The sequence below is a fragment of the Crinia signifera genome, chromosome 19, assembly GCF_055691185.1.
Source record: "Crinia signifera chromosome 19, ASM5569118v1, whole genome shotgun sequence".
Lineage (NCBI taxonomy): Eukaryota > Metazoa > Chordata > Amphibia > Anura > Myobatrachidae > Crinia > Crinia signifera.
In genome coordinates, this window is record NC_139226.1 from 11103663 (window position 1) to 11113279 (window position 9617).

Consider the following 9617-nt stretch of genomic DNA (forward strand, 5'->3'; position numbering starts at 1 on the left):
CAGAAAAAAGCCAGTTATGGGATGTTCGCATGTGCAGTCTATCGATAATTGGCCAGTGAATTGACAGCCGTGCGATCTAACCTGAATTAAGCCCCATGTTTAGGTCAACAGCAGAGAGTCATGTTTTTCACCTTTTCGGGGGGAGTCAATGACAACACCTGAGCACCCTACCTCCCCAACTAGTGTACGGTTGCATGGCTCGTTTCCGCTACTGCTGCACTTCAGCACACTATACTGTTCCTGAGGCCCGCCCGGGGCCAGCAATGTCCTGCGGCGGGGGGGGGGGGGTCGGCAGTTGGGAGTTCCTGCTGCCACCCGTGGGGAATAGATGGGGCTTGGACTATAATTGTGTGTCATCCCCTGAGGTTACACCCCTGTTTTCACACCGGGGTAACAAAACCCAGAGGCTCACATGCCCCCCGGCAAAAAATTTCAAATGGGGATTAAACATCTAGACAACAACCTCTAACGGGTCCTGTAAAAGGTTGAACTTGATGGACGTATGTCTTCTTTAGACCTAAAGTACGACTATGTTACTATGGTTGCTATGGGCAACGTCCCATCTTCAGTAGAACTCCCATCTTAGTAAATTAACCCTCCACCTTTATCATACACATGCCCCACAAATAGTTACATCTATACCCGCACTATCATGAAGGCGGTCAACGGTTAAACCTGCACATGTTGTTGGAGATTCACATGATTCCTAGGGAATTGTAACACTAGAGGCCAAACCGCTGGAATATATTTTAGCAGGGGGGAGAAAACGTTCTAGCTGCACCATTGATCATCTTCGATCATTTCAAAACCGTAGACCTAGGTAAGATGTGTCACACATGTCATGGCTCAGATAATGCAGCCTATATATAAAAAAGGGTATCCTGATGACAGATCAACACTGTTGATGTAGTCGACATGCAATTGTCAACCGAATGCATTCCGGCTGTTTGATGTCAACATAATGAAAGTCGACCATAACATTATCAATCTGTTATACCTCACCCATTTAAAAAAAGACCTTCTTTCCCCTCCCCTATGTCCAGGTTACTCAGCATTGAGTTGGGTTCCCTAGGCGGGATGTAAATAACTGATGGTCCCTCACTCCTGGCTATTACTGGGCACCTCCTGGTACTGCTGGCTGGTGAGTGCCAGGGAAACCATTTGCCACTCACTAAAAGTGCCAGAATGAACTGTTGTGGCATACATCGCCGAATGATTACATGTAGTGTTATTGCCCAGCAAGGGATTTTCCTCTCTGAGGCCCAGAATGAATCACGGAGGTATAATTGCCTGACGGTCTCACAATTAGAATGTTGATCTCATTGTGTTCCAGGTCCCCAGCTCTGAGAAACGCTAGAAATGTCTGCTGGAGAAGACGATATCGGCCTACTACGACATCAGCCTGAACGTCACAAGATGTGTACGGAAAATAGAGTCTTTTTGTTGTTTATTTTTAAATTGCAAAAACAAAATTAATCTGATGGTAGGGAACATATTTGGGGCAGAATTGCATAGTGGATCCCGCCACCTATAGTGTAAATACCGCCATTGACGACACTTCTATGTACCTAAAAATGAAATTTAAATAACACAAGATAGCTCTCCTGATCAGAGCGGTCCTTTGCGATACAAGGACTTTGTGGTCCTTGACCCAGGAGTCCTTCCGCGGATGTGTCCTTTGACGAGTGCACTGCAGGGACACTGAGAGGGATCTGATTGGAAGACTCTCGATGCAGAGCACAGAAACAAACCCTTAGGGTTATATTAGACAACACAATCTACAGATGGCGTTGCCTACAGGTTCCAGGTTCTGGATGGTCTCGCATCCAGGAGCTTAGTACATATGGGGCTGTGGGTTAAACCTCGGACAATGGTATTTTCAGAGACTTGGCCGCGTTTTCAGCTTTAGCACTTGGAGCCCGATTCAGGCATGAACGCACAGGTCCGAATCCAGCCGCTTTGTGATGAATTGTTGCTCCGGCCCACACCAGCGAGATCCCACCTTGTGAACGGCTGCGCTCGGTTTGTGATTGGATGTGTATGGATGCATATCCATTCGCATCCGTGCGTTTAGGGAAAAATTATTTGTTTTTTCCTCACCATCAAATGTTTTTTCCTCAGGACACCGGTCTTCACAGCTGGCGCATAGCCCAGGACTTACTCGGCGGTCGCGTGCATTACAGGCGCTTCTGGGTGGCCGATGACATCATTCTCCCTCCCCGAGCAGATGACGTCATTCTCCCTCCCCTATCAGATGATGTCATTCTCCCTCCCCTAGCAGATGATGTTGTCATTCTCTCTCCCCTAGCAGATGATGTCATTCTCCCTCCCCTATCAGATGATGTAATTCTCCCTCCCCTAGCAGATGATGTCATTCTCCCTCCCCTAGCAGATGATGTCATTCTCCCTCCCCTAGCAGATGATGTCATTCTCCCTCCCCTAGCAGATGATGTCATTCTCCCTCACCTAGCAGATGATGTCATTCTCCATCCCCTAGCAGATGATGTCATTCTCCCTCCCCTAGCAGATAATGTCATTCTCCCTCCCCTAGCAGATGACGTCATTCTCCCTCCCCTAGCAGATGACGTCATTCTCCCTCCCTCTAGCAGATTACGTCATTCTCCGTCCGCTAGCAGATGACGTCATTCTCCGTCCGCTAGCAGATGATGTCATTCTCCGTCCCCTAGCAGATGACGTCATTCTCCCTCCCCTAGCAGATGACGTCATTCTCCCTCCCCTAGCAGATGATGTAATTCTCCGTCCCCTAGCAGATGACGTCATTCTCCCTCCCCCTAGCAGATGACGTCATTCTCCGTCCGCTAGCAGATGACGTCATTCTCCGTCCGCTAGCAGATGATGTAATTCTCCGTCCCCTAGCATATGACTTCATTCTCCCTCCCCTAGCAGATTATGTCATTCTCCCTCCCCTAGCAGATGATGTAATTCTCTGTCCCCTAGCAGATGACTTCATTCTCCCTCCCCTAGCAGATGATGTCATTCTCCCTCCCCTAGCAGATGATGTAATTCTCCGTCCCCTAGCATATGACTTCATTCTCCCTCCCCTAGCAGATTATGTCATTCTCCCTCCCCTAGCAGATGATGTAATTCTCTGTCCCCTAGCAGATGACTTCATTCTCCCTCCCCTAGCAGATGATGTCATTCTCCCTCCCCTAGCAGATGATGTCATTCTCCCTCCCCTAGCAGATGATGTCATTCTCCCTCCCCTAGCAGATGATGTCATTCTCCCTCCCCTAGCAGATGACGTCGTCATTCTCCCTCCCCTAGCAGATGATGTAATTATCTGTCCCCTAGCAGATGATGTCATTCTCCCTCCCCTAGCAGATGATGTCATTCTCCCTCCCCTAGCAGATGATGTCATTCTCCCTCCCCTAGCAGATGATGTCATTCTCCCTCCCCTAGCAGATGATGTCATTCTCCCTCCCCTAGCAGAAGATGTCATTCTCTGTCCCCTAGCAGGATTAAGCATGCCTGCGTTCCCACTGACACCCAGCGTTTCTATCGACCCACCCCTCGTTTTCCTTGCACCACCTCCACTTGCCCACTCCCTGTCGCTCATCCAATGTTCGGCTTAAGAAGTTTTTTTTGCTGAAGCCCCATGCAGCCAGGTCTCGCGCACTGCTACCAATACGTATGCGGGAACCGGTATGAATAGAATCCTTGGGCTTATTTCTGGTATTTAAACAATGTGGGTCGGGAGTGGCACAGGTAAAGAAATAAGAAATATGATAATGATAACGTACGTTTAACAGATAAGACCAACGTGGGTACCACTAATAAACAAATGTAGAGTGGTGTTTGGTTGGCAGTGCTCCCAAAATGTTCAGCTTGATAACTGACTAGAAAAAGGGGGTCACAAAGTGACAGAAAAAGGAAGAACAAAAGGCTTTTTGGGGCACACTTTACTGAAAATTGGTTATAAATGTTAATACATAACTTTTAATGGGTATTTAGAGCTAAAACAAATGTACTGAGTCAAAAAATTGCACATCATAGATATCGTATAGGCATCAAGACACTTGGTGGCGAAAATAAACAAGGTCAATTTTATGCTCCCTTGATAATCGATCGATACATTGAAAAATACATCATGTCTCAATGGGCATATAGGGCCTTATTCTGATCGGTGCGGCCCGATCAGAAATATGCGGTGATGTCCGTCTTGGCGAATCCCCGCCTTCCATACGGATCGCCACCTCCGTCCGTATGCGGATATGTGGCGGTCCGCATGAATGTGGACGGGGATACGCCTCCTCCATGGTGGGAGCAGCCCCTGCATTCGATGGTCGCCGAACATCGAATGCAGGGCCGCACGCTCCACCAGGTCCCGCAACACAAGACCACACGGACACTTGTCCGTGTGAAATCATGTATGGGGGCCGGCAGCTGACATCCGGCGATGTCAGATGCCCGCCCCGTACCCACGCGTCACGGCCTCATTACCATGCATACGCCCCGCGTTTGCATGGGAACGCCCATGAAACGCGGGGCGTATGCATAGGGTAATGAGGATAAGTAGCCCCTCACGCCCCTCTACGCCCCCTGTGCGGCGTATAAAGAATCCATGCGGCGAAATCGCCTGCACATGCGCAGAGTGACCTCTGCACATGCGCAGACGATAAACATCGGCGGGCCGTACGCAAGCGGGAATATCCGCACCCATCAGAATAAGGGCCATAATGACAGGAGCAGAAAGGGTCAAAGACGCATGACACTTGCCCCCTGCTGTCGATGTTAATATAGTTCCCGGTATAAAGAAAAAATAAAATAAATGTAATGATGGTAAGACAAAAATTGTTTGGAGAAGAATAGAGGACTCCCTTAGTCGGACAAGGGTGTATCTACTGTCCGCGCTTAGTTACAGCAACTGGTATTCCCAAACGGTCTCCCGGAGAGGTACTAGCCAGTCCAATCACTGCTTAGCTGCTGAGTGCGGGATGGAAATCAGGCGGACTTATTTCTGGTATATCAGAAGTAAACACAATTCTACAGGATCTACCGCTATAACTAATGCACAATCCCAATGTCAGTATTATAGATACTGTAGTTACTAGTTTAGGGGAGGAAGTAAAGCTTCAAAGAATGTGTTTATTTTATTGTAAAGTGTAATTAAAGTGCATTAATTATAATTCATCTTCATTGCATTGTACTAAAAAAGATGTGATTCACTATTGTTCTGTCTGTGTGGTCCTGAGGTGAAAACAAGCGACCAGAACCTCAGAGATCCGTACTCCCAGGTGTACATTAATGCATCTGCAGCTGTGAATGTGCTTTATATACAAACTAGTTAAAATCCCATCAGAATGACGGCTTCTGCAATGTACTTTCATTTTGAGCTGTGACAGTTTTTACTTTCACTTTGATCAGTGACCGTTTTTACACACTCTCCACCCCACCCCCCATCTTCTCCTACCTCCAACCTCTGTCTTCACAGCTCCCTCCCTCCATATCCAGCGTGTTTGAAACAGATCAGTGTCCCTGCAAAAATTGCTTTCACTTTCTGTTATAACATCTATCAGGACCTGCAAAATGTCTTGACAGCCCTGAGCATAGGTGGCGGGGTATTTTTACGAAGATGGAAGTTCTATTGAAGAATACTTACCCTGCGATGAAGGTAGCAGTGAATCACCAGAAAAATGGCCGCCACACACATATGCGCACACATACACACACACGTAAGAACCCACGGTAAAAGGATTTATGTTTTCACCAGCAGGTGGCGTAATAGGATAACACAATAAGTCATATTAAGTTTTCCAGATAAAAAAGTTAATTTATTATAAAACTGTAGAAAATTACATCTGGTTATTCTTACGCAGGAAATTCTTCAGCTGTGTGTAAGCTCTTTGTATCCATATTATATTTCCTGGAATACACAGAAAAAAATGAGAGTTTAGCCTGAAAATATTCACCAACCTGTGGGCCTTATTCAGCAGCCCCTGCTTTTGTGCGAAAATGGCTGGAGCGCATATGTGCATTCTGGAAACGCAACTTCAGTCTGGTTGACGGCAGGGGGGGGGCTGGATGATGGTGAGGCATGTGTACTCATACATACGGTGTTTGCTAAAGTGACAGGACTTCCAGGTTTAGGTGGGGTCCTGCCCATCACTTCTAATAGCTTAATAATACCAGGAGAACCTGATGTCGCATTTGGGGCTCATTCACACATTTGCGCTGGAAACATGTGTCTCAAAACTCATGGGAATGAATGGACTCGTTGTGGATGTTTCTGAATTGGGATTAAAGCAAAAAAAATCCTGTATGTAGGCACCTTACAAACTACACTGCAAGTGGGGCACATAACGGGTAGAGGCCCCCACTTTACAATCCTTCAAAACAGACTCAAGACTTTCCTGTTTACTCAAGCATTTCCTTAATTTCCCTAAGCATTGTTTATGAAAAGCTTTTCTGTACTTTTGTGTACTGTGTATTTATATTATTATTAAGAGGGGTGAGTCCAAACTCAAACCCATGGGTGGATTGGGACTCTAAATCGGCCTTCTGCCTGCCAATTTCTAAGCCCTAACACACCCACATTATCAGTCTGCCACCCTCTACATCTTAATACACCCCACCACCACCCCCCCCCCCCCATACACACACACACACACACACCACCACCACCACCAGAACAGATTCATAGGATAACTGCCAAGACAATTGCGTTATCAGAATGTGGTGTAGAAGGTCCGACAAAGTCTAGTCTAACCCCAAATGCAGTGGCGTAACTACTGTAAAGCAGCCCCAGCAGCCGCTTGGGGGAGCAAGGGGTAGCGGGCGCCAGCACCCGCTCGACGCACTGACATGCTGCTGCCTGCTGGCTGAGCACCAGAGGGGAGTCAGCCATGATAGTGACGACAAATCCACCCACTGTACACAGAGCTGGCTATTGGCTACTGTGTAAAGGATGGGCGTGCTGGGGCGGCCTGGAACGTGTCTGAGCCAGGGGAAGCAGAAGTGTCTGCTGGTCTCTCTGCCTCTCTTCTGTTTCAGCTTCTCCGCTGGGGAAACACTCTGGAGAGGAGCCCAGGGGGCGCCACAAACTTTTTGGCAGGGGGGAGCAAAATTTATAGTTACGCCACTGCCCAAATGGTTGACACTGGACAAAGTTTGATGCATAAAAAGGCCGGCATGGCGGCGTGGACCCCCAATTAGTGCACCTCGTCCGCTTGCTCTGCTTCCACTGCGCTCAGCACACTTTACCGTTCCCAATCGGAGACCACACGGATGGAACAGTAAAACATTGATAAAATTCCCTCAAAAAACTCATGTGGACCTTTTCATGCATCAACCATACCTTGTGTCGAAAAATATGTATGTCGACAATAGGTTGTCAACCTAGACATTTTCTTTCAGGAATCCGGACACCGCTTTACCCAAAGGGGATATTTGACTTCATCATCCTTGTTATACAGCGAGTAACAAATGCACAATTTACCGTCTTTGGCGGCGACGAAAGGAGAGTCCACGGCATTTCCCACCTGTAGAGAAAGACCAGTTCCCATTATAGCCAAGACAATTACGTAGCTGTACTCAATGTCGCTGGTTATGACGTTCAGTGATTTATCTGCTACTTTAGGCCGTTTTAAGAGAGGATGAGGCCTTTAGAAGCTTCCTATGCCCTGACCCCCCTCCTCTTTGCCGATGGTGCAACCAATTGTGGCACCTACTGTATAAGTCCCTATGTCACATGAGGCTAGTCGCTTGGGTCAATCCAAGTATATGCAAAGGATGTGACATTCAATTGCCCCTGAATTTCAATGCCAGCAGCGGAATTAAAACTTGTACCCATCATGGGCTGATTTCTGCCCAATTCCCTCAAAATGACTTGCAGTCCTATGGGGTAGCGGGCACGTCTGTGCAAGTACGGGATGCGGGAAAGTGTGTCTGCTGCCGCAATGAGAACCTCACACTCAATTGGATTGACCCACAATTGTGCACTAACCCAATGCATCCAATCTCTAGTTAGCTTTGATCATTCTGGTGCAAGTAAGGAAATGTACAGAATACTCTGATTGGTTATTACGATTTGTTACTTTGGCCATGTATACACTTGAGGAGAATGTGCTATGCAATGTCAACATTAAAAAATGTAGACACCAGAATGTTAACATGGACATTATTTGAGATATTCAATTAGGTGCAAGGTTTTGGATTTTGTGCTCCCCCAATACCCAGGGTATCCACTTGACTCTTATTATCAAACTTGCACCAATCAGATAACAGCTACATGCTGATTGGTTGTTTTTATCCAGTGCAGATTTTAATCCTGCTGAATATTCTATCTTAGTCAGTGAACCCCGAAATTTCAAATTCACCTATTGACAGGGAGTAAATAAACTCCCAATTCCATGTGTAACCTGTCCCTTGGAATTATATCCATAAGGAGATATTGATGAAAGCTGGTGCAGAAACTGATCAGATTGTACATGTAATGTTTCTGGTACAGCTTAGTTAAGAGTAACGAAATGCCAACACTTGACATGGAGTGAATTAAACATCCACATCTGCATGTCACACTGAGAGGCATGTGACTCGGAGAGCCAATAAGGACATAGGTCTGGCAGTGGTGACTGATTGATAATAGCAGGAAGGGGAGGAGATTTCCTCTTCTTCCTGCAGAATTCCCCGCCCTCCCTTCCCTGTTATTTATCGAGGGTGGTGGGTGTTAATCGAGTTAGCTGATAGGCGGGAAAGAACGGCAGATTTAATCAATTAGCTCACACCACAGGTTTTGTGGGCGTTTTTATGGCTTGTTTGCGGTGCACTCACCTCTTATTGGCTTAGGCCTTTTCGTTGTATCACCCGTGTCGGGGACAGCGTCCCCACCCGGCTGGGTGGGTAGTCAATGTGTGGGTAGAGTTGGATACCGCCTGTATTTTTGAGTTAGGCCAGTTACGTCAGAATTGGGGTGGAGTTACATTTGTGGCCGTTCTTTCTTGGCCACCATTAATTAATAATTAAATCAAATTAATTAATTCAAATTAATTCAAATAAACAAATTAGCTTAAAAGTTGCTACAAATAAATCAGTTAACAATTTCTGCCAAACCTATGTCTCCGAGTCTTTATTTCAGGTTTAGTTATGTTAAGTTCACATATGTTATGACATGCTTAAAGTACACATGAGATGTTGGGATGTTTAATAAAATTTGGACACTGCCATTTCAATGGACTATGCATTTCAATGGCAGTCAATCCCATTAAAATGAATTGGCTATTTAAATAATTGTTTCTAACACCGTTGGAAACACCAGCCTTCTTTCTGATCTTTTTTTTTTATTGTAGCAGATAGGACCAATCACTATTACTAAAAACTCCCACTCCTGCTTTAGCATTTGACATGATTTTCCCCCTAAATGCATAAAAATAAAAATTATGTCAATGGAGTTGTAGTATCAAGTGTGGATTTTGAATTGTAGGCAATCTTAAGGGGTGCCGGACAGTTTCCCGAGAGTCGGGATCCCGACAGTTATTACCCCGACATCGGGATCCCGACAGTCAAAACCCCGACGCTCGGGGCCCGACGGCCACGGGCTATTCTCCCTCGTGGGGGTCCACGACCCTCAAGGGTCTTTGTTGTGCTCGCCCCGCTGTCGG